Genomic DNA, 26,592 nt, shown 5'->3' on the forward strand with positions numbered 1-26,592 from the left:
GTCGTATTCAAGGTGATGGTATTGAAGATCCTTTGAGATCTTACTGATAGCAGAAAATACAAGTCATTTGTTCAGAATCATTAAAGTGTTATTTTCCATTTTATTAACTAGTGATGCTTTTAATTTTCAAATCAAATTAATCAAGACACATTAACTTCTTAAGTTCCATTCTTCAATCATGAAAATAAGATAATGATTGATTATGTCTTTATCCGTTTTATATCCCCCAAAGTATTATTTCAGTAGATATTATATACAGTTATATTGTAGTATTGTTGTAACGATCTTTTAGCATTAGGATAATGGACAATGACTTTGAATATTAACTTAAGAATTAGGAGTTTGACTTTCCTTAAAGGAAGTTCTGTTGTTTCATCTTTAAGTATCAAGAAAAGCCAGTTTATAATTCACTTATTTACAATGTCACAAATAGAATGAATGTATGGGAAAGCATAGAAAATGAGAGTAGAAAATTACATTTCATTAAGAATTGAAAATTTACCTGGCAAGTTAAATTAGAGAGAATAGTTATAAAACCCAATAATACAATGCTATTTTCCCTTATTTTCTCTCCTTTTAAAACTTGATTATTTTGAACTTCCTTTTTTAATTCCAAAATATAAGAAGCACACATATTAATGGAAGCATAAACAACAGGGAAATTATAAAATATTGCTGTGTAGTATCTGAGTTAAAATATTAAAATCTAGATTTTTGTGACCAAATACCATTATGCGGTACTTATGTCTATCTCTTGTAAAGTCTCATTTAATTCAGTGGAGTAAGTCTGCTTTATTTAAAGCTACTTTCCACAGCATCTGTGTCATGCTGTCTTCAGAGGACCTGCTCTGCCAAACATTATCTGCTGAACAAGAGAAAGAAGAGATTACTTTCAAAGAGGAAAATGAATGGCTTTCTCATTTCAGGGTCTGAGGCAGTGTCCAGGACTGCTTAATTGCATTCTGCATTAGTCATCCTGCCCTTATATAAACCTTTTACTATTCACAGGTTTCTCTTGGGGGCCAAGTCCAGCATTCAAATCAGCAATCTCTGGCTAAGTCATTTGTGTGAATTATTCTATCTCCTATGCACCAAAGCAAAAGTTCAATAATTTAGGTTTCAAAAGAGCTGTTAAGCATTCAGAAATGTCTCTGCAGTATCCTGAAAAGTTCCCAAATCTTTCTTTTTATCAAGGAAAGCTGCCAATCTTTTCAGTAGTAATTACCAAATATCTCAGAATTAAGATCAATCTATTTGGGGATGTAGCACTGCATTGCAGTCATAAGGCTACAAGTCTGATTCCTGGCACTATTTCACTCACTAAGTACATTTCTAGTGCATGTGCTATCGTTATGATACCTGAAACCATGAGTGTGTGATTTTTGGACCACCACATCTTAGTGTTCGAGCAGAGCAACCAAATGTGTGACACGCATTGAGATCTTCAACCAAGTGTGCAACCCATTGAAAGTATCTCAAAGCGTGTATGAGCCTGGATGAGCATCATGACCAAGTGTGAAACCCTAAGACATCACTACAACAACAAAGAGGGGGAAATTAGGAGTCTAGTATCCTCTTTTGGAAGACTTTGTGACAGAACAGTCTATTCCTGCAGCCATTGGGTAGGTGACCATTGGTAGCTGTTAAATATAATGTATTAGTTACATGAGAAGTTGAATTAATGTCAACTCAATAGGATATAGGCCTGGGATAAACTTTTATTCAAAAGAAAGATAATTCGGGGCCGGTGAGATAGCATGGAAGTAAGGTGTTTGCCTTCCATGCAGAAGGACAGTGGTTCGAATCCCGGCATCCCATATGGTCCCCCGTGCCTGCCAGGGGCGATTTCTGAGCATAGAGCCAGGAGTAACCCGAGCGCTGCCGGATGTGACCCAAATACCAAAAAAAAAAAAAAAAGAGATAATTTAATATTTTAGAAACATTTTTATCTATCGCTTATAAAATGGCAACTGTATTCAGAGCTACTGAATCAAAGTTCTGGACTTTTGCTTTTATTTACCATTATGCTGATTTGCATTGAGTTTAGGTTTTTTAATATTGTTTTCCAAAACTGATCACTGTGGTGCTGTTATTGTCGCTGTGGTCTTAAAGCTGCTCAGTGGAATTGAAAGCTTGCACTCTCAAATAGGGCATCAGAGCACTGATGCTGCTCACTTCCCTGAGGGCTTTTTCACTTAATTCCAATTTATGGACTTAAAATTGGTTCAACGTTTTCTCGGTGGCAGGTGGGCAATTAAATTAAGCATGAGTATACAATTTGAAACAACAACTCCATGTCCTGAAATATACCTTAAGGGTATAGTTAAGGATGTGTACAAGAGTATGAAAACAATAAAACCCTTAAACCTAAGTGCCTAGGTTTAGTCTTTACAAGTTTAAATTTATTGAAGAATAGAAAAAATACTTGTCTATAAAGAAGTATGTGAAACCATAGATAGTCTTATCGTACTAACCAGTATTTGTTCGTAAATAAATAGAAAAGACATCTAAGTTTATTTTTAAAAGCCATATACATTTCTGATACCAACAACAGAGACTGTGTGAAAAATAAAACTACTGGCACTACAGACAATGACCTGGATTGGACAAACTAGTTTGCCTGGAGACTAGAGTTGGTCTAATGTCAGGAAACTTCAGGGGTAGGGTCTCCTTGTATTTAGGCCAAGGCTTTTCCTTTCCATGTCCCCCATACTTTGGTGGGCCTATGCAAACGATAATTGCCATTCTAACACGGTTTTTACTGCGCTCCTTTGACTCTAAACCTTAAAAAAATCCACTTAAACTTTTGAGATTAACTTAAACTAATATGCATGTGCATGGAAATGTAAAAAACTACTACCTTTAAGTTTAAGGAGTTATATAAATTTTATGGCTTTAGATTGCTTTGTGTACCGCTAAGAAATGTTATAATGTACTACAATCTGGGGTCTTGAGGGACAAAGTAATTGTACATGGATTCTGTTTTATTTTTCTTAATGTTCTTTGACTGTAAGTTCAAAATTAAGGTGTCAGCAGGGGGATTTCTTCTGAGAACTCTATTTTTGGGTGATTGTCCTACCACTGTAACTTTACCTTGTCCTCTTTCTTTGCATAATTGTTCACATAATTAAAAATAAAAAATAAAAAAGCCATATACATTTCAAAGGAACCAAAAAGACTCAAATCTATTCTAAAGGCATAAATCAAATATTTGCTTTAGCCATGTTAAAAAAACTGCTATTATCTCACCATTGTTTATTGTATGATTAATTAATTGTATATAGCACTAAGAAAAATTTATGTTGTTTATTGGTTTGTTTTTGAACCATACCCAGTAATGCTCAGTCGTTACTTCTGACTCTAAGCTCAGGCATCATGCCTGGTGGTGCTCATGTATAGTATATCAGAGATCAAACCTGGGTTGACTGTATCCAAGGCCAATGCCCTACTCACTGTACTATCATTTTGGCCCAGATTTATCTTCTTTTAAAATTTAATTTTAATTTTTTTTGGTTTTTGGGCCACACCCAGTGGTGCTCAGGGGTTACTCCTGGCTGTCTGCTCAGAAATAGTTCCTGGCAGGCACGGGGGACCATATGGGACACCGGGATTCGAACCAACCACCTTTGGTCCTGGATTGGCTGCTTGCAAGGCAAACGCTGCTGTGCTATCTCTCCGGGCCCAAAATTTTATTTTAATTTTTAAAGATAGATGTTATAAATCAAAAGAGAATGTGAAAGAATGAATAACTGATGCCAAAGCTATAGCATAGTGGGTAGTACATTTGCCTTGCACATGGCTGACCCAGCTTCAATCCTCCATATTCCATATGGTCCCCCAGGCCCAGCTTCAATCCTCCATATTCCATATGGTCCCCCAGGCCTACCAGGAGTGATACAGAGCCAGGAATAATGCCCGAGAACCACCGGGTGTGGCTTCCCATAAAATAAACAAGCAAACAATAGAATAAAGACCTATCAGTTAAGATAGAATTCTCATTAATATATAGAAGACACTGCCATTTTAATAACATGTATAAACTGATTTAATATGACTTAAATGAAACTAAATTATTACAAAATTACTAATGGGTAAAGCCATTATTTTGTGGAACAAAAATGTCACTGAGGATCCACTACCACTTTTGAACATAAATAAAAATATTGACATAAAGTTTTAGATATGTAATACATTAATAATATTTTATGAAACCCACAAAACAAATCATAGATATGATCCTTGCCCTCCTGAAACTGTCAGTATACAGAGAAATATATGGGGAAATTCTGTAGCTGCTAAGACAGAAAATGTCTGAGTACTATGGGAGTACAGAAGATAGTATGCAACCAGTTAAATATTTAAAAGATATTTCTTGGGGCCGGGTGGTGGCGCTAGAGGTAAGGTGCCTCCCTTGCCTGCGCTAGCCTTGGACGGACCGTGGTTCGATCCCCCAGCGTCCCATATGGTCCCCCAAGCCAGGAGCGACTTCTGAGCGCATAGCCAGGAGTAACCCCTGAGCGTCACTGGGTGTGGCCCAAAAATAAAAAAAAAAGATAATTCTCATAGGAAGTGATGTTTAAGCTGAGACCTAAGGGATAAGGAAATATTAAGTGAGTAAAGAGAAGGAAGAGCTATTCTGAGCCCCTGTTCATATACAGCAGTCAACAATATTTCGTGACCTGGTTTATCCTTGGGGAAATTCTCTGTGGAAATCCACTACTCAGTAGCTGGCTGGGCACAACTGGAAAACTATATAAAATTAAATAGGACAATTGTAGAAAGGCATAAATTCTTTACCTTATGTCCATGATAGAAATCAAGAATTCCTGGCGGCAGGAGCGATAGAACAAGGGGTAGGGCTCTTGCTTTTCACACTGCCAACCCGGGTTCCATCCCCGGGTATGGTCTCCGGAGTCCCTGAATGCAGAGCCAAGAGTAATCCTGAGCATTGCTGGGTGTGCCCCTCCCCCCAAATAAATGAAAAGTAAAAAGAGACTTCCTAAGAGTTTTCTCATCTTTGACGCTTTCTATACAATCTTGTCCATGATCTTCAGTAAATCAGAAGAAGGAAAAAATAGATCAATACAAAAAATGAATACATAAATGAAAATGTATCAGAAAAGTTCCATTTCTGCCTTTCCCTTTAGAAGATTGTCTTCCCTGATACCTGGATTATTTGCTGTGCTGGTGAGCCTATTCATTCAGTTTGGTCATTTTTGTATAGATGAACACTAACACTAGGCATACTTAATAGATTATAAACCTGAAAGTTTTGGAGCTCAGGAAAAAAGGAGGCAGGAGGAAGTTGGTAGATTTTGGCTGAAAACTGATACATTGGAATGCTCAAGGAGTATCTGATGAGTAGAAGTATGAATTACACCTAGGATTAAAGACAGAATTTTTGAGACAGCAGGAAATAAAATTGAACTGCTAAAACTTTAAAATATCTCCATTTATACGTATCTTTTTAAATGGGTTATGATTGCATCATATATTTGATCTATAATTTCATTTTAAACATTATTTGACATTAGAAAGTTGTTACATCTCTTTTAATAAAACTCAGAGAAACACCCATTGGCATTAAAGATTGTTTCAGTTTGAATATTTTAGAATAAGAATTTTCTGAATGAGAGAGCTGTCTGTATCCTATCAACTAGACACTTTTCTGGAAGTTTCTGAAAGCAAGAATGTTAACAAGGAGCTTAAGTAAAGAACACTCAGTCCCAGACATATAGCCAGGAGATATGTACTTGTTTAGGATCCTTGTACTTGTGTTTAAATATTTGTGGTTCTATGTTTAACATACTTTATACATACATTGCTTTATTTGAAGTATTAGGATCCTATCTTATAGTTTGTAAAACTGCCTGTACCATCACAGAGTATATGTTGTGGAAATTTCAATAAATATATTTATACATTATTAGTTTTGTAGTTTGTTCTTAAAAATAAATTTCTTTGTGTTAAAAGCATCAATACAAGTTTTTAAAATAATGAAGTAAATATGTTAACATTTTAAATTAAATTAAATAACAGTATGTTATATAATTTTATTGGAAAGCAAAATGTATTCTCTCTTATTTCAACATTTTTTAATCTATTACTAGTGGTCTATTTGTCCTTCCAAAGGTTTTTTTTCTTGACAGTTGGATATTAACTTAGCAATAACAATAGGTTGTCTAGATATGCATATAATTTTATTTTTCTTTGCTGACATGAGATATACCACAGTATTTTGACTTTATATCTCTATTTTTGTTTCATTTATAGACTCAGTTATGTTTATTTTTTTCTTATTTGCCATTAGTGTCGAAGACATTCTGCCTCCCAGCAAGTATTTATAAATCTCCATTTAGATGATTTTATCTATAAAGGTAACACAAACATGCTTAACATTTTCTATGGTCCTTAGAATCTTTAGGTAAATTATACTCTCCTGATCAATTAGATTCAAAGTTTAGGCAGCTGCAAATCAGTTAGGAAAAGATCTTGAGTCTTCAGAACAATGACGGTTTTTACTTTTTTCTCTGTCCTTTATAATCCTGGAGATTTGGAGCAAATTATTTTATCTATGAGCATGGCATTATTCCCCTGGATAGTGGTGATAATATGAATTACATTGAATGGTGGGTATGACAAATAAAGGGAAGAAATATAATGTCCGGGTCCGGAGAGATAGCACAGCGGGCATTTGCCTTGCAAGCAGCCGATCCAGGACCAAAAGGTGGTTGGTTCGAATCCCGGTGTCCCACATGGTCCCCCGTGCCTGCCAGGAGCTATTTCTGAGCAGACAGCCAGGAGTAACCCCTGAGCACCACCAGGTGTGACCCAAAAAACAAACAAACAAAAAAAGAAATATAATGTCAACTGTATCTAGTAGAATTGTATTATAGTCATGCTCCTTTACCTTCCCAAAGTGAAATATCAGTGCTTCATCATGAAGTGATATAATCCATTTGCTTAGAAGTTTTAGTGAAAGTGCATATTTTGGTTCCATAATTATAAATATGAAGGATAATTGAATTAGTTGCAATATTTACACATAGAAAAGGAAAACAAATATGCTTTCGTCTCTAGCTTAATTCTAGAGAAATTTTGCCAACAAGTTCAAAAAAGACAAGTTGTCTGGACAAACAGAAGGAAAAACATCCTAATAATGTATCTACTTCAGTTGTCGGCATTTCCACCAGTAGTGAGAGTCCCTTTCTCCTCATATCCAAGCCGGCACTGGTTGTTCTTGTTCTTTTGATCTGTGCCAGACTGTAGTGTGAGATGATACCTCATTGTTGTTTTGATTTGCACCACTCTAAAGATTAATGGTGTGGAAATTTTTTATGTGCCTTTTGGCTATCTGTATTTCTTTGAGGAAATGTCTGTTGATTCTTCTCCCCATTTTTGGATGGGTTTAAATGATTTTTCTTCTTGCTAAACTATATCAGTTCCCCATATATCTTAGATATTAACCTCTGATCTGATGTGTATTGGTGAATAGTTTTTCCCATTCTTTGTCTTTGTATCCTAGTCACTGATTCATTTGAAATGATATTATGTCTAATGTAGTCCCATTTGTTTATCTCTGTTCCCACTTGCTTGGACAGTATTGTTTTCCCCTTGAAGATACCGTTAGTCTCAGTGTCTGGAATGATTTGCCTCATGGATCAAAAAGCCAGTTTTGTGTTTAATGTAATGGAATTGGCACCTTCAATCCTCATCGAGTAGAGATCAGTCATAGAGAATGAGACAAACATAAAGAGCGAGACAAACATACACGGATTGTCCAAACTTTAGGTCAAATGGGTAGCCCTCAGTGGACTCATGGACCACCATTTATTCAATAAAATACTGATTCCCCATATTCCCAAGATGTGAGTCATTCGTTGTTCACCCAGACTTTAAGGTAAGTTAACTTTCAACACATCAACTTTCAGTAGGTAGATGAAGATCAGAAGCTGTGGTACTTTAGATAGCTATCAGAAGTCACTCTTAAAATATAAAATCCTGAGAGTTTCATATTCTAGTTTTTGACCATGCTGTCCCTATATCTGAAAGATCCTAGTCAGTCTTATTCTATGCTTGCCTGGCCATGGTGAATTTTTGTTATCTATTCTATTTTTTCCTGCTTTATTATTCTTTCCTTGGTGTGCATTACAAACACTTTGTATTCTTTTTTTTTTTTTTTTTGGTTTTTGGGCCACACCCGGCGGTGCTCAGGGGTTACTCCTGGCTGTCTGCTCAGAAAAAGCCCTTGGCAGGCACCAAGGACCATATGGGACGCCGGGATTCGAACCAACCAACTTAGGTCCTGGGTTGGCTGCTTGCAAAGCAAATGCCGCTGTGCTATTTCTCCAGCCCCACACTTTGTATTCTTAATACCTTAAACTATCTTACCAGGAGGCAATCCTAAACTTGGGGTACTTTTTAAGGGGATGAATTTCCATAACCTGGAATAAGTAGATAGATAAAATCTGAGCTAGTAATTTTTGTAAATAAATGTAGTACAGTTCAGAAGAAAGTATCTGTTCCTCTGAACAAAGGTCTTTAAATAACAAATGAGGTAATATATGGGAGCCATTGGCGGGAAGAAAAAGAATAAACTGCTTCAGTCTCTTCCTTCTTTTGGTCTCTCTTTCCTTCTTTTGGTCACAAAATGTTTTCTATGTCACTTATTATGCATAGTGTTATATTTGATACTTTCTACGGTACTGACAGTATAGATATTATATAGACTAGTATCTTAAACTAATGATGTGGTTATTTATAATGGTGAAAAAATAAAGGATATTTTTATGTTCTTTAAACAATTCTTCTTATATTAAACAGTTACTATTTTATACCCAAGGGATTGATCTAGCTACTAATTCTGTTCTAATTCACTGTATAAGAAAACTTGTTTCAAGAATTTTCTATTTAAAAATGGTAGAACTAGGGCAAGCAAATAGCATGGAGGTAGGGCGTTTGCCTTGCATGCAGGAGGATAGTGGTTCGAATCCCGGCATCCCATATGGTCCCCTGTGCCTTTCAGGGGCGATTTCTGAGTGTAGAGCTAGGAGGAACCCCTGAGTGCTGCCAGGTATGACCCCCCCCCCAAAAAAAAAAACAAAAAACAAAACCAAAAAAATTGGTAGAACTATGCAGATTGTGCACATATTTTTAGAACCTGTGTAAAATTTTCCATAAGATACATTTGAAGAGGAAAAAATTTAATAAATGCACTTCACATCACACCAAATGCAAATTTAAAATAGTTAATGTAAATTTCTAATTTTACCAACAATGGGTGAGAGCTTCTTTTACCTGGGAGTCTGTAGTCAATTAAAAAGGAACTTATATACTTGACACAGCAAATCCACTTGTAGGAAAACTTCATGTAGTTTAGTATTCGCAGAGATATGTACTACAGGGATTATTCAATGGTTGAAGTACAAGGAAAAAGAGTTCAGAATTATTGATGTAAAGCAGTTAAAGTGATGTCCATATATTACGTTAGATCAGAAAGAAGATTTAAGGTGTCTGAAGCACTGGGGAGAAGGAGAAGAATTAGATGATGGCTTCCTTGGTTAGTACCCCACCCTTCTCCCATGACAAAATGAGTTCAGAATTTGGGTAAGTAGGACAATGCATCCATTCTATGTACCCAGATTAGTGCTTGGATTGTTAATGTACAGTTTTTCTCCCTTAATACTCAAAACAGTTCTCTAGAGAATGAAAGAGAGACTCCAAAGGAACTGCATTCACTAAGAAGCAATAACTTTTAAGATAAATACTATTTTAGGCAATACCAAAAAGGTATTATATAATACTTGATACTATGTGATAAGACACCAATATTGAGATGTTAGTAGAGTAGGGAGGGTGCTTGATTTGCATATGACTGATGCAGGTTCAATCCCCAGCACCCTGTATGACTTGCTGGAACCCAGCCTGGAGCTATCCCTGAGCCCAAAGCCAGGAGGAAGCCTTGAGAACTTCCAGGTGTGGCACACACACACACACACACACATATACATACACACACACAATAGCTATTCACTTAATTCTTTTTGATCAGAGGTCAGGGTTGGGTGGTGGTGATGGTGGTGGTTGGTGTTCTCTTTGGAAAATCCTGTACTTGCAATACGAAATAGGAGATTTACCACATCAGTCATTTGCCTAATAGAATTCATTATATTAAAAACAATAAAATGTTGTTAATATAATAAATAATAAAATGCAACAATTAATTTATTATTGCTAATAATGATAAAATATCATTCTATTACTTGTCAATGTGAAATAAAACTTGTAATTTCCCTTATCTGTATGTGGACTCTTTTAGAATCATACTTTATCATTATTTATACTTGTGGGTCTTCACAAATTTATTTCACTTTATTTTTATTTAATCAATGTTATTTACAAAATTATTCATAATACAGTTGCTTCAGACATTCAGTATTCCAACACTAACCCTACCAACAATGTAACCTCTTCACCAATGTCCCAGGTTTCTCACATCCCTAGCTGTCTGCTTCCTTAGCAAGCACAAACAAATGTACTCCATATAACAACAAAACAGAAAATGTAATTATCAAAAAGAGATCAATAAAAGTCAACTTGTGATATTGTTTTATCTCATGACAGTGTTACTAAAGTCATTGAGAATTTACTGAGCTGAATGGTGCTAGTTAAGCCTGCTGTGTTATTGTTTTCTCTCTTGGAGTTTGTAAACTTCCCAACAAATTTTCTGTGCTCCTAGTGAGCTGTCAGTATAGTGAAACTTGGAGGTGTGAATCTGGGATGATTTGGTGGTTTGGCAGTTTAAAGAAGTTCAGTTGTGGAGCTAGGCTATTTGTGTGCAAGAGGATGTTGAGTGTGGGTGAGGATTAATGGGCCTTCTGGCAGGAAGGGTAATCTGCCCTCCCCCATTTTCAGAAGGCCCCAGAGTTCTCAGTCTGGAGATCAGTCTACATGGGGTGATTCATTGTCTTGGAATTCTCGGGAGATTAGTTGTGGAGCTGAGCCATTTGTATGCCAGAGGAAATTGGGTGTGGATGGGGACTGCTGGACCTTCCAGCAGGGAGAGAATTGAAATTTTCCTACTTTAATGTCAAAATACATACTATATTTTCTAAATTTTTTATTTTCCATATTTAAACTATAATTCACCCGCTTTGTAATTAATTTTGGAGTGAGGCAAATCAAATTTTAATACTTTACAATAAAATAAACAATTGTCCCACTGTACATTTACTTAAAATTATAATTTATTAAATCATATCATTAAATATTTATTAAATTAAATTTATTGAATAAATTAAATTAATTTAATGTGCTTAAATAAAATTTATTTACTGAATAGTCTCTTCTCTCTGACCTTCTCTCCTACCACAGTTATAAGTTGAATTTTCACACAGGGATGGTGTTGTCTCTCTTAAGTACCAATGGCTGCTATGTTTGTAGGACTGTTTGGTTTAACACACAAAATGCACATTTGTTGTTTATTTGGAATTAACTTTAACTGGGGCCCTTATACTTATCCTGGAAAACTATTTTCTTGTTTCTGTGCCTGTATCACACTGCCTTTATTATTATCAATTTCTAATAAGTAATGATATCTGGGAGATATTCTGTCTACTCTATTTTGGCTTCAGAATTTTCTTGGTTATTCCTAGAACTTTTACTCTTCCAAACATACTTGAGAATCAGCTTATAATTTTTTGTAGTTTATGGGTCATATGCAGCAACACTCAGAGCTTACTATATTCTCGAGGGACTCTATGTGGTGCCAAGAATCAAACTACTGTATGCAAAGCAAGCACCTTAAAGCCTGTGCTATCTTTCCGGTCTCAGCTTCTATGTATTTTTGAAATTTATTTATTGGTATAATAGCCATTTTAAACTGTTTTATTGATAAAAATGTTTCAGAGAAAATTTATTTTTTAAATCTCAAGTGCACCATCTATGCCCATCAGGTTAAGTTTGTTGATTCTTCTTTTTGTATTCTAGGTCTTTACTGATTTGTTTGCCTGCTTGTTCTGTCTGTTATTAAGAGAGGAGTCTTAAGACTTCTCACCATAATGATAGATTTAAAATCTTCTCTTGGAAAGTCCTAGCTAAGATTTTGCTTTTTAGATTGAGGGAAGTTGGGGAATGAGCCACATCAGTAGTTATCAGGCTAATGCTTGGCTCTGTGCTCAGGGGTCAACCTGACGACACTCGGGTTGGTGAAAATCAAATGGGGGTTCATTTCATACGATCCAGCAATATCACTTCTTGATATCTATCCCCAAAATGCAGAAAAATTGGAAGATATATGCACACCTCTATTCATTCTATTGCACTTAGTATGAAAGGTCCGGAAGTCCTAATTTTAGCTGCCCGGCGCAAAGAAATGAAGAGGCTTATGAGTTCCAGCAGATGCTTTGAAAAAGTGCTTTAATACTGACCAGTCAAATGGCCAGGGTCAAAGTTCCCCCAGAATAGAAAGGGGACCAGAGACCTCGTGGGTCCCTCGTCACCCCCTTATATAGGATGGGAAGTGGGAGGGGAAGAAGAGTCCTTGAGGGCTGGACTTCCGCTACAATAACACCAATGATTCGTGAGGTAGGGGTAGAGGTGGGGCCGAGGCAGTGACGACTTCCTTAAGGGTGGGGCCAAAGCCGTGACAACTTCCCTAAAGGGCGGGGCACCCACCAAGGTTGGTGGGGGGGGGGCTGATTTCCCTTTTCAAGTATAATAGCCAAATGTAAAAATGACCCAAGTGCCTAACTACAGATAAATGGATCAGGAAGTTGTGATATATATGTGTGTATGTGTATATATGTATACACATATATGTGTATATACTATGTAAACTATGCAGCTCTAAGAAAGAACAAAAGCATGCAATTTTCAGCAACATGGATATAACTAGAGGATATCATGCTGAGTAATGGCAAAGTAAAACTGACAGATAAAGAATGATCTCTCTTGTATGTGGTACTTAAAGATACACAGAGAGGTAGCAACAAGACCCAAAGGCAACATAAATGGGGAACTAACCCACACAAATTAAATTTGATGGATGTGATGGATGGTGACTGGAGTCTTCAGTAAGGGAGATATGTACACTGGTGATGGATGTGGTGTTGGACTTATGTACATGAGAAGTTATTATAAACAATATTGTAAACCAAAAGAGAAGAAAACTTTAAAAGGAAATAAGTGAATATGGAGCTCAGCTGTATGCGAGGCCCCACATTTGAGGGGATGTGGGACTTCAGCTATCAAGGTGCCTCCTTTCAGGGGCTCCATTTAGAAGAAAGGAGAGTCTACCCTGCTAGAGTGGCAATCTCAGTGGGGTCCAAACCTATCTCTGCACGTTATGTTTACAATTATGTTTCAGTTATAAATCTTTTAAATTCCATTATCTGCAATTATTTTCCCTAGTTATACAATTTTGTGTATTTCTTGTTAATTGCACATAACTTGGAAATAAATCAGATATTGTAATTTTATCGGAGGTTCCCTGGGACTGCTTAGTGTCTGGGCACCTCTCTTTTTGATACTTGGTCTGGCTACATGCATATGATGATTTAGTGTTCAGTTTAGTGATGCAATATTTTGTGTGTGTGACTGGCAGTATTGGAGGACCACCAAGACGACATCTAATTTACTTTGTGATTGTACCCAGTAGTATTTGGGGGCCATTTTGTTTCAGAGATAAAATTCGGGGCATTGTGCCTGCAAGGTATATATTGTCTACCTATTTGAAGTATTTTCCAAACTCCAGATGTTGTCTTTAATTATATGATTTCTTATATATTTGAAAGTATTTACACAGTTTTATCTTATCCTTTCTATTTTCCTACCATTTATCTGCTCCTCTTCTTTTCTACTTTCATAGCATCATTTGGATTCTTTCATACTGGGGTGATAAAGTGCATGCTTTGCATGCATGAAACTTGGGATTTGAACTCTCACACAACAGGCACATAAAAAGAAATTCTAGAGTGGTATTAATAGTAAAGCAGGTAGAGCTTTCCTGATGTTAATTCTCTGGCACCCATGTGGTCCTCCCAGTCCACCAGGAGTGATCACTGAGCACAGAGTCAGGAGTAAGCCAGGAGTAAATACAGCTGGGTGTGGTCCAGACTCCCTACACAAGGAATCCAGCAATGCTTGGATTACTTCAGACTCCCACCCCTCACCCACATTTTTGCTTTACTTGAAGATCAAATTCAACTCTGCTCAAGGTGTACTCCTGGCTCAGTGTCACTGACAGTTTTTGAGAGTCTATTCATTGTGCTCTAGTCCTTGTATATACTTCTCTGGTTCCTTCCCCTATAATAAACCTGTAATGTAATTATATTCCTCTGAAAATTACACATTAAATTACTAGTGTGCACAGATGGAAAAATCCAAATATTAACAATTTATGTCTTAATTTTTTAATGTTACTTATCATTTCTGAAAAATATTCTTTTTTGAGTGTTAAACCAGTCTCTTCATCTTTGAACAAGTTTAAATGTGGTCTTCCTGTTGCCAATTTAAGTTACTGAGGTACATACATGCGTACATACACACATAATATGACTCTTTTAAGATGTTCTGGACTAGGTCTATGTTTTACAAGTGCATAAAGTTATTGTCCTCCATTTTAACAGAAACAGAAACATTTCTGCCATCTGATAAAATTTATTCATGTTCTTTTACAATCCATCTTCTCTCTCTTTTCACCAGTTTATAACATGTGGATTTATTTTTGTCCCGATAATTTGACTTTTTACATAATGTTTGGGTCTGGAGATATATAAAAGAACTGTTCCCCTAAGTATGTATAGAGATCCCCCATACTAAAAATCTATTCTTGGATACCATACAGATTTTTGAAAATAATCTTTCCAGATTAGTATTAGATTCCATAATTTAAGGCCTCAGAGTTTTGAGACTGTTCTCTATTTCAGATGTCAGTTTCATGCACCAGATGATTATTTATTCTTCTGTTCAATCAACAGAGTATTGGGCATACCCTTGACTCTCTTCTCAGACTTGGTTTCTATTGCCAACCCAGATTATTATGTGATTCTGACCAATGACTGCAAATGTAAGAACTCCAATATGTCTTCTCAGGTTAGACTAATTTGCTAGAACAGTACATAGAACCTGTGAAACACATTTACTCACAAGATCATTGATATATTGCAAAGACTAGAGCTGTTGTCATGTGCAACCAAATAAAAGGGTTTGGGGAAAAGCAGATTTTCCGTGCCCTCTCCAACTCTCCCTCAAATCTTCACCTGTTCACCAGTATAAAATCCCTCTGAAAACCCCTCCATTAAGGTTTCTGTGGATTTTTACATTTTATAACCATAACATAATAAGCTATTGTCCATTGTCAATTGATCCTAACATTCAGTTTCCCCCTTTCTTCTTGGCAGTTAGGGAAGTGTGTCTAGAAGTTCTAACCCACAATTATACCATTGGTTTTCTAACAACTAGTTCATATCTTTGAGTGCTTCCCAAATTCACTCTTGGTAACATAAGAAACATGTTTGCCACTCTAAATGCTTTCAGAATTTAAAGGTGTTGGGGAAGATCTAAGCTAAAAACTTAGGCTAAAATTTGAGTATAAATGAATATTTTTGGTTATCTAAGGGAACAACATATACATTTCTTGCATGTCACAATATTGCAGTAACATATAATTAGAATTGTAAAATTAAGTGTTCTTTTTCTTTGATGGAGGTGGTTAGACTCCATTTATCAAGCACCATTATTTTAAGATCCACCCATCATGGCCTAAAGAAATCCTTTTCTTTCTAAGTGATATTACATTGAATTTCAAATGATATTCCATTGCATTCCAAGTGATAATCTATTAAATAGACATACGGCATTTCACTTATTAATTTCATTAACCAGTTGATGGATATTTGGTTTTGCTTTCTCTTTTTTATCTACTATTATGTCTACTATTAATAATGTCATAGTAATTTCTTTAGAATTTTTGTGCTATTTTTGTTTTCATATATCTTGGGGCTATGTTGAATTTGAAGCAATACCACCTTAAAACATTGTCTTCTACCTGTATTTCTATATTCATTGCAGCACTATTCACAGTAGCCAAAATTTGGAAACAACTCAAATGCTCAACAACAGCTGACTTGATAAAGAAACTATGGTACAAATGCACAATCGGATACTACTGGGCCATAAAAAAAGACAAAATCATGCAATTTGCTGACACATGGATGGATGAGTGAAGTGGGTCAGAGGGAGACAAACACAAAATAATCTCACTAATATAAATGATACAAAGAAACATGGTAAGGAAAAAAACATTCCCAAATGTATTAGAAATAAAGATCAGGAGAACTTACTTTTAGTAGAAATGTTTTGCCAATGTTGGGAGAGGGGAGATAGGTCAGGGAAGGGATGGGTACTCTGGACAAGGACTAGATGATGAAAGGAAGTAAAGTGATATGCATTATAACCTATCAGTAAGAGTACTGAAAACCAAAATGCAAAAAGGGAAAAAGGAGAAAAGGACCTGCATAAAAGCAGACTGAGGAGAGGAGACAAACTGGTAACATTGGTGGAGGGAAGAGGGCACAGATGAAGGAATTGGTATTGGAATACTATACAACTAAAACAATCATGAATAGTTTTGTAATTTATAATGATTCATTTTTTTAATTTTATTATATTTATCTTAATTTATTTAAGCACAGCAGATACAAAATTGTTCATGATTGAGTTTCAGTTATAGAATGTTGTACACCATTCTTCATCAGTACACATGTCCCACAACCAATCTCCCCAGTCTCCCCCCAAGACCCCCTGTCTCTCTCTTGGTGCGTCATTTTACTTCTTCCTCTCTCTCTCTCTCTCTCTCTCTCTCTCTCTCTCTCTCTCTCTCTCACTAGTTTTTGGGCCACACCCGGTGACACTTAGGGATTACTCCTGGCTATGCTCTCAGAAATCTCTCCTGGCTCGGGGACCATATGGGACGCTGGGTGATCAAACCGAGGTTCTTCCTGGGTCAGCCATATGCAAGGCAAATGCCCTACCACTGTGCTATCACTCTGGCTCCATTTTTCTCTCTGTTTTTCTATTTGACACTATGGCTTACACTATTGTTAATGAAGGGTACCATGCATATCACTTTTTCCTCTTTCAACACCCAGTTCTTGTCCAGAGTGATCAGTTCCAATTGTCAGTGTCATAGTGGTCCCTTCTCTATCCTAACTGCAATCCATGTTCTTAGTTCCAAGCTAATGCCCCGGTCTTCCTGGGCCTCATATCTATTGTCTATAGATATTATTATCATACTTCCTTTTATTTTTCTTATATATCACAAATGAGTGAGATTATTATAAGCCTGTCTTTGACTAATTTCACTCAGCATAATAATCTCCATATAAATTCATGTATAAGCAAATTTCATGACTTTTTTTTCCTAACAGCTGTGTAGTATTCCATAGTGCAGATGTACTACATTGTATTTAGCCACTCACCTGTTCTTAGGCACTTGAGTTATTTCTAGATTCTTGCTATTGTAAATAGTGCTGAGAGAAACATACAAAAGCAAAGGGCTTTTCTGCATGATGGTTTTGGGGTTTATAGTATAGCCCTAGACGTGGTGTTATTGGATCATAATAGGAGCTCATTTTCTAGTTTTTTGAGGAATATTCATAATATTATTTTCCAAAAAGGTAGAACAGTCTACATTCCTACCAGCAGTGAATGAGATTCCCTTTTCCTGTATCTGAGCCAGAATTGGTTGTTCTTGTTCATTGTGCTATGTGCCAATTTCTGTGGTGTGAATAGGAAAGGAAGAAGTCAAGCTCTCACTGGCTCTACAAAAAAAGCTACTAGAAATAATAGATTTATATAGTAAACTGGCAGGCTACAAAATTAATACACAAAATATATGCTTTTTATATACAAATAATGAAGAGAAATAATAAAAAGATTCCCATTCATCATTGTGCCAGAAAAATCACTTAATTAAAGGGGTGAAAGACCTATACAAAGAATACTACATAACACTACTTCAAGAAATCAAAGAGGGCAAAAGATAATGGAAACACATACTCTACTTACTCATGGATTGAGAGGATTAACATCATTAAAATGGCAATATTTCACAATGCTCTGTACAATCCAATCCCTATAAGGATACCCATGACACTTTTCAAAAAAATTGATCATTCTTAAAATTTATATGGAATAATAAGCCTTCACAAATAGCTATAACAATCCATTTGATAACAAAGACTGAAGTAATCACTTTCGCCAACTTCAAATTGTACTATAAAGCAGTAGTAATTAAAACTCTGTGGTATTGGAATAAATGCAGACTCTCATTTCAATGGAATAGACTTGAGTGTTCTGAGTCTGACCTCCAGGTATATAATCAAATAATATTTCTTGTCCCTTTGATACAGGATCAAGAAATCCAAAGTGGAGCCAAGAAAGCCTCTTCAATAAGTGATGTTGGAAAAATTGTTCAACTTTATGCAGAAAAGTAAATTCACACCTCTCTTTAATGCAGTGCACAAAAGTCAAATCAAAATGGATTAAAGACTTGAATATAACAACTGAAACCATGAGTTATATAGATGAAAATGTAGGCAGAAAATTCCATGATATTGAAGTAAGGGCATCTTCAGTGGTGAAACACCACTAGGTCAAGCAAGTGGAAGCAAAGATAAACAAATAGAACTACATTAAACTAAAAAGCTTCTGAATCTCAAAGGAAATCGTTATTATGATACAAAGACTTCTCATGAAATGGAAGAACCAATTCACCCAATACCCATCTGATGCAGGGTTACTATCCAAGATATACAAAGCATAGGTAGAATTTACCAAGGAAAGCACACTAACCCTATCCAAAACTGGAGGAAACAAATGGACAGACATTTTCTCAAAGCTAAAATTCAAATGGCTAAAAGGCACATGAAAATATGTGCGACATCACTAATCATCAGGGAATGCAAGTTAAAATAAAGTGAGATATCAGCTCTCACCACAAAAAACTTTTTTAATTTTTTACTTGTATTTTTCACAATAGTTTGTATTTTAATTATGTAAACACTATGGAGGCAGAAATTTTTCTTCTCTCTTTCTGTCTTTCTTCCTTTATTGCCCCCCTCCTTTTAAAGACTGATTTGCAATATTGTTACTGAGGGTTATCATGCCCATCTCCTTTCAGCACCCAATTCTTGTCCAGAGCCATCATTTCTAACTATCAGAAAGTGATATTTTTTCTGCCCTAATTACACTACCCTGCTTTTTTGGGGGGTTTTGTTTGTGTTTGTGGGTTGTTGTTTTTTTCAGGGGGTTGTCTTTGGGCCACACCCAGTGGTGCTCAGGCTCTGTACTCCTGGATCTGTGCTCAGAAATCTTTCCTTGTGGGCTTGCGGGACCATAATTGATGCAGGGTGTTGAACCCAGGCCTGTTTGGGTCGGCAGTGTGCAAAGTAAACACGCTACTGCTGTGCTATCACTAAATCTAAAAGAAAATCATGCCAACTGTTAATAAAAATAGTTCTAAATCTTCCTTTCCAATCAACAAACTTTTGTTTCTTTTGTTTATTTTCTCTGACTAGGACTTCCAGTACAATGTTGAATGGTAGTGTTAAAAGTGGGCCTTCTTGTCTTGTCCCTGATCTTAGGGGGCAGTATTCTCAGTTTTCCATCTATGAGTATGGTGTTAGTATTTTTTTTTCATTGTCCTTTATCAAGTTGAAGTGCCTTTCTATTTCTAACTTTGGATTGCTTTTACCTAAAGGATGTTCCATTTTGTCTTTTTTACTTACATTAATCGAAATGATTGTTTTTTTTTCCCTCTACCTCTTTTTTTCCTATTGGGATGCATTTACATCTCTTGATTTTCTTTTGTTCAACTTTAAAATAAAAATTCATAAGTTGTAAGATGACCCCCAGGAACCATATTTCTAAATTCTACACAGCCAGATCTGAACAAGCAGGGTAGCAGCGAAGAAATAATTAACCAAGCCAGTCAGGAAAGGAAAATCATGGCATCCATGGGCTTTTGCCCAGTGCTATCTGCCTGAGCCAACAAGCCAGAGCACTTCTTTCTTTATTAAAATAAATACCAGAAGAGGGCAGGGAGAGAGAGGGGGGAGAGAGAGAGAGAGAGAGAGAGAGAGAGAGAGAGAGAGAGAGAGAGAGAGAAACTATCCAGTTGGCTTTTACATATCAAAGGAAGAGGTTTAGGGAAGGAGGACTTGGAGAAACACCTCTATTTGGGGTTGATTGCTGGATGTCATCTTATAGTTCAACCACCTTTCAATTCATGTGGCAGACCCTATTTGAATGTATAATATTTTTGTGTTATTATTATTACTACATTCTCTATACCTTATGCTTTGTGGAGAGTTGGTGTAGGGGTCCTTTCAGGATATGTGCTTGCTTTAGCCAGGGGGACCTCATAGAGCTGACAAAAATATTTTGAAGTTTGATATTTGTTTTCCCAATTAACCTTATAAGGACAAGGTACCAGAGTCTACAACACAGCCTGGACCTAATCCAGAAAGAGGAAACTCTAAAGACACACTGAAGAATTGCCATTTGAGAAACATGCCTTTGGGGTAGGTCTAGTTCAAGGGTCCTCAAACTTTTTAAACAGGGGGCCAGTTCACTGTCCCTCAGACCATTGGAGGGTCTGACTATAGTAAAAACAAAACTTCTGAACAAATTCTTATGCACACTGCATATATCTTATTTGCAATGAAGAAACAAAACAGATACAAATACAATATGTGGCCCGCGGGCTTATGCCATTCCAGTGCTTGCTTTCTTCTTGGTTTGGAAAAATAAACCAACTTTCTTGAATCCCAGCCTTGTCATTTAATTCTTTCAGCTTCAGTGGTCTCCCTAAATGTGGGGATTTTTCCATTAACACTTTATCATGCTATTCGATTCAGTGTGCTAATACCTTTTTTCAGAATTTCTATATTACATTCAAAAGGGATTTGGGTTTGTTTTTCTTTGTCTTTTTTGGGGGCCACATCTAACCATGCTCAGGAATTAGTCCTTGCTCTGTACTGAGGATTGAACCTGGCAAGTATAACACACTACCCTCTGTAATATCTCACCAGTTCAGTTCTTTTTTTTTTCTTATGGTATCATAGTAATATTGGTCTTTTCATTTTGGGAATACTTTGAGAAGTATTGGTGTGGTTTAAGTTGTTTGATAGAATACATTAATAAAGACATCTGGTCCTGGACTTAGCTTTCTTTAAAAAAGCCATAGTAAACTTATACAGGTTTCATGTGTATAGCTTTATATCACTATTACAATTCTAGAGTTCATCCACTACTGACCTATCAATCCACAATTGACCTATTCCTAGTTTATATTTCCTCACAACCTATTTTTTCTGGCAGCCAGTTTTCTGTTCTCTGATGCCAAGTGCTTGTTTTTGTTTTCTTTGTTTGTTTGTTTTGTCTCTTATAGCACATACGAGTGAATTTGTACAATAGTTTCCCCTTTTGTATTTTACTAAATATATCCTCTAATCCAGCCCTGATGTTATTAGCAGTGTTATTTTATTTTTAAGTAGCTAATCAGTTTTTTATTTGTATATGTATTGCATTTCTATTTTTTATTTATATGCATATTTTATTTGTATGTAAATTATATTTTATATGCACACATATTTCCAACATTTATATGCTTTTATATTTGTTTTGTAAATCCTCATAATTGGGATATCTGCATCTATTGGATGTTTTTCATTATTGATTAAAATTCTTTAAATACTTTTGATATTTTATTTTCTTCTCTAGACAATTATGCTCATTTGTATGTATTCTTATTGTAGACCACCTATAATATATTATTTTAGCATATCATTGTTCATATTATTATTTTGAAGTATTTTTATTTCTGTAAGATTACTAGTAATTCAATTTCATGATTTTAGTTTTTAAATACTTTCTTTTATTAATCTAGGTAAAAGTTTGTGGATTGTTTAATTTTTATTGTGGCCAAAGTGAATTACAAATCTTTCAAAGTATTATTTTTAATATATTTATTTAAACACCTTAATTACAAATACGATTGTAGTTGGGTTTCAGTCATGTAAAGAACACACCCCTTCACGAGTGCAACATTCCCATCACCAATGTCCCAAATCTCCCTCCTCCCCACACCACCCCCACCTGCACTCGAAACAGGCATTCTACTTCCCTCATTCATTCACATTGTTATGGTAGTTCTCAGTGTAGTTATTTCTCTAACTATACTCATCACTCTTTTTGGTGAGCTTCGTGTTGTGAGCTGGACCTTCCAGCCCTCCTCTCTTTTGTCTCTGGGAGTTATTGTAAAAATGTCTTTTACATTTCTTAAAACCCATAGATGAGGGAAACTATTTAAGGTTCATGGTGACAATGAATGAGGGGCATTCCCACCACCAGTGTTATCCTCCCTCCACCCTTGTTCCTGGCATGCACCCCATATCTCCTTTCCTTTACCCCCTAGATTGCTAGTGTAACTGGTCCCCATTTGTACAGCTTGTTGTAGATTGGATATCGATTCTGTTGTCGTTGACTTTTGGTTTGGTGTTTAAGTCTGAACCTTTTTTATTTCCACTAAATGTTCATACAACTGGTCTTGGTACCATTCATTTCCCCTCGCTCAATTTATGATGCCCTCTGAATTTTAAATTTCCTACATATTAGTGAATTTTCTGCTTTTCATTTAATAACTGATTTATAGTTTGATTCTTGTCAGGTTAGACAAAATATTTTGTATGTTTTGTTTTAATTTTGGTCTAGTCTAAAATAGAATTTTTTTTGGTTTTGGGGCCACACCCGGTGATGCTCAGTGGTTACTCCTGGCTATGCATTCAGAAATCACTTCTGGCTCAGGGGACCACATGGGACACCGAGGGATCGAATTGGGGTTTATCCTAGGTTAGCGCATAGCAAGGCAAATGCCCTACCACTTGTGCCACCACTCAATCCCCTAAAATAGATTTATTTTTAAGAAAGTTCCCTGTGGGTTTTGTTTTTGTTTGGTTTGGACTTCTCATGAACTCAGTGCTCAGGAGTTGCTCATTTTAGTACTTGGGGGACCCTGCAGTGTCAGTGATAGAACCTGGAGATCCAGGATACAAATCATATGGTTCATACCTTTGAGCTATTTTACTGTCCTTCCATGTGGACTTTAAAATTAATAACAGTAAAAGAAAAACATCAAAATGTTTATGATGCAACTGAAGTATTTTTCATTTTTTAAAACACAGTGCATACTAACTTGTTTATGATTGAGTTTCAGTCTTACAATGTACGTCATTTCCCTCCACCACTGTACCAGTTTCCCTCCCACTCTTCCCCCTGTTTGCCTCTAGGGCAGGTATTTTTCCTTCTCTCTCTCTTTCCTTTTTGACACTGTGGTTTGCACTATTGTTAATAAAGGGGTACCATTGCTGAAGTATTTTAAGAGGAAATTTTTTACATTTAACTATCAATAAATATTACTATTTTTCCCAGAGAATACTTTCCAGTTTCAGAGTTAGAAATTCTGTTGAAATTGCTTTTTGGGACCGGAATGATAGCATAGCAATAGGGCATTTGCCTTGCAAGCGGCAGACCCAGAACAGACCTGAGTTTAATACCCAGAGTCCCATGTGGTTCCCAATCCAGGAGAAATTTCTGAGCACATAGCCCTGAAGTAACCCCTGACACCGGCTGTGGCTCAAAAACCAAAACAAAAATTGCTTTGTTATTATTTCATGGTTGTCTTTATACTTTCACTACCAGTGATAATATTGCTAATCAGAATGGATTTCATAATAAAATCATAATTATATCCTTTGATACTTTTATCCTTGTATGCACTTTAGATGTATGTGCAAAATTTTATAGTTATTATTTCAAGTTTTGCTTCACTGCTATACAAACATATAAATGTGTACATGCATATTTTCAGAGTCCCGTTAGTGGTCATTTCCCCCTTCAGACTTATTATCTTAAGCAATGTGACAATGAGCAGTGTCTGGTATTTGTTGCCTTGTGGTTTTATGCTATTTTGCAGGTTGTATACTAGAGAGTGCTATTGCTGCTTAGTACTTGGGATTATTGTTATCTTTACTATGTACTCATAGCAGTGGCACTTCTTATTCCCTTTCCCTAAATAATACAACTAAAATGGAGTCCAGCTGAGTAGAAGCATGAGGTGATTTCCTGGGTCCAGACCCAAGCACAGTTGCAACAAATCTGATCTGGTGCGAGATACATAGCCAGAGCATCAAAGCTCTATGATGAGTTCCCGAATCCTGGAGCTAGACTTACATACAATCACAGAAGAGCATGCCTAGCCAGTTAGTGTTCAGACCAGCCTAGACTAAGCCCAGGATTGAGTTCTGCAGCACTGAGCGTTGACCTGCAACAACCACTATGAGCATAACCAGAGCAACTCGGCTGAGGTGGATCTCCAAGGTCAATAGGTTTTAATGGGGAGCAATTTGAACCACACAACTGGACTAGGACAGATTGATGTCATATCTCTCTGACAACTAAGCAACAGGAACAATGAAAAATCAAAGGAACAATGTGAAACAAAGTCATCCCAGTCAACAGGAAGACAAAATTCCATGAATATATCCATTGACATCAGACTATTTAATCAACCAGAACAAATTTTTGGAAAAATTCTATCTGCTTAATGATCTGAAAATGAAATTTTCACAGAGAATCAATAAGCCTGAGAGTCTCATGGAAAAAAATAGACTACCCATTTAAATAGAAGAAGGGAGTTAAAGAATACAGAAGCATGTCTCAACAGAAAAATGGATGAAGCTGAAAATAAAAATTTTAGGTTATGGTACACAGTTCCATCAATAGAGAAAGGCAATAAATATAAGACTGAATAAATATAGAGGAATTGAGATAGATTATTCAAAATATTGAAGAAGCAATCTCATAATCATAGTAATTCCACAAGGAGATCAAAGGAAAGACTAGTTGAAGAAATAAAAGGTGTGAAATTTCCCAGTTTAAAGGAGATGAAAATGCTGACCCAAGATACCCAATGAGTGCCAATCAAGCTAAACAAGAGAGACCACATTGTAGTCAAAATGGCAAGAGCCAAAGATACAGACTCTTTAAGACAGCAAGAAGCAAAATTTCGGGCCCGGAGAGATAGCACAGCGGTGTTTGCCTTGCAAGCAGCCGATCCAGGACCAAAGGTGGTTGGTTCGAATCCCAGTGTCCCATATGGTCCCCCGTGCCTGCCAGGAGCTATTTCTGAGCAGACAGCCAGGGGTAACCCCTGAGCATTGCCGGGTGTGACCCAAAAACCAAAAAAAAAAAAAAAAAAAAGCAAAATTTCACTTGTAAGGAGAAGAATGTATATTCACAGCAGATTTCTCTATTAGAACTCTGCCAACAATAAGAGAATGGAATGGCATATACAAAATATTAAAACACAGGACCTCCAGCCAAGAATGATATACCCAGAAAAATTATCAAAGTTGAAAGAATATGCATCAGAAAGAGACAATGTTTTTTCTGTTTCCAACAAAGTACCTAGAGTTGGGCAAACAGGAAAGATGATAATGGTTTTGTCTCTTAGTAGCTGAGTAACTCTGGGAAAACTGCTTATATGAAAGGAAATTCTGATCATTACCTCAAAGTATCAGTGAGGAGTTCATGAAAAAATTTGCAAAGATATTGAATCTATATTTAATGCAATATCTACACTGCCAATGTTTTTTCCTTTCCACCTCAGCTTTAATAAAGATTATTTCTTAACCTTCAAGGCACTACATGTCAGTTAAGTATTTGGGAATGTAAAACTTAAGAAGGAAACAACATATACTACTAATGAAGAATTTAGATTTCAGAGTCTGTCTATTGTAAACTGAGTTATTTACAATAGACAGACTCTGGAAATAATCAAGATGCCCTTCAACAGATGAATAGCGAAAGAACTGTGGTACATATACACAATGGAATATTATGCAGACTTCAAGAGAGACTAAGTCATGAAATTTTCCTATACGTAGATGGACATAGAAACTATTATGCTGAGTGAAATAAGTCAGAGGGAGAGAGAGACACACAGAATAATTTCACTTATTTATGGGCTTTAAGAAAAATAAAAGACATTATTGTAGTAATGCCCAGAGATTAGGGCCAGAAGGACTGGCTCATGGTATTATGCTCACCACAAAGAGTGGTGAGTGCAATTAGAGAAATAACTACACTAACAACTACCAGGACAATGTTAATGACTGAGAGAAGTAAAATGCCTGCCTCAAATACATGCACGGGATGGGGGAGGAGGGATATCAGGGGCATTGGTGATGGGAATGTTGTACTGGTGAAGGGGCTGTTCTTGTTATGACTGAAACCCAACTACAATGATGTTTGTAATCACTGTGTTTAAATAAAGATATTGTTATTTTTTTAAAATAAGAAAGCGCCTTAAAATTTAACTTGAATTCATTGGGATAATATGTACCTGTTATCTGTTCTCAATAGTTTGGGGAATGAATAGTTATTTACATTTTCTCCTTCACCTTGAATGTGTTTTCCATGTGTTCTAAAGTGAGTGTAAATTTCTGTTAATGTTAGAAACAAATACTG

The sequence above is a fragment of the Suncus etruscus genome, chromosome X (assembly GCF_024139225.1).
Source record: "Suncus etruscus isolate mSunEtr1 chromosome X, mSunEtr1.pri.cur, whole genome shotgun sequence".
Classification (NCBI taxonomy): Eukaryota; Metazoa; Chordata; class Mammalia; order Eulipotyphla; family Soricidae; genus Suncus; species Suncus etruscus.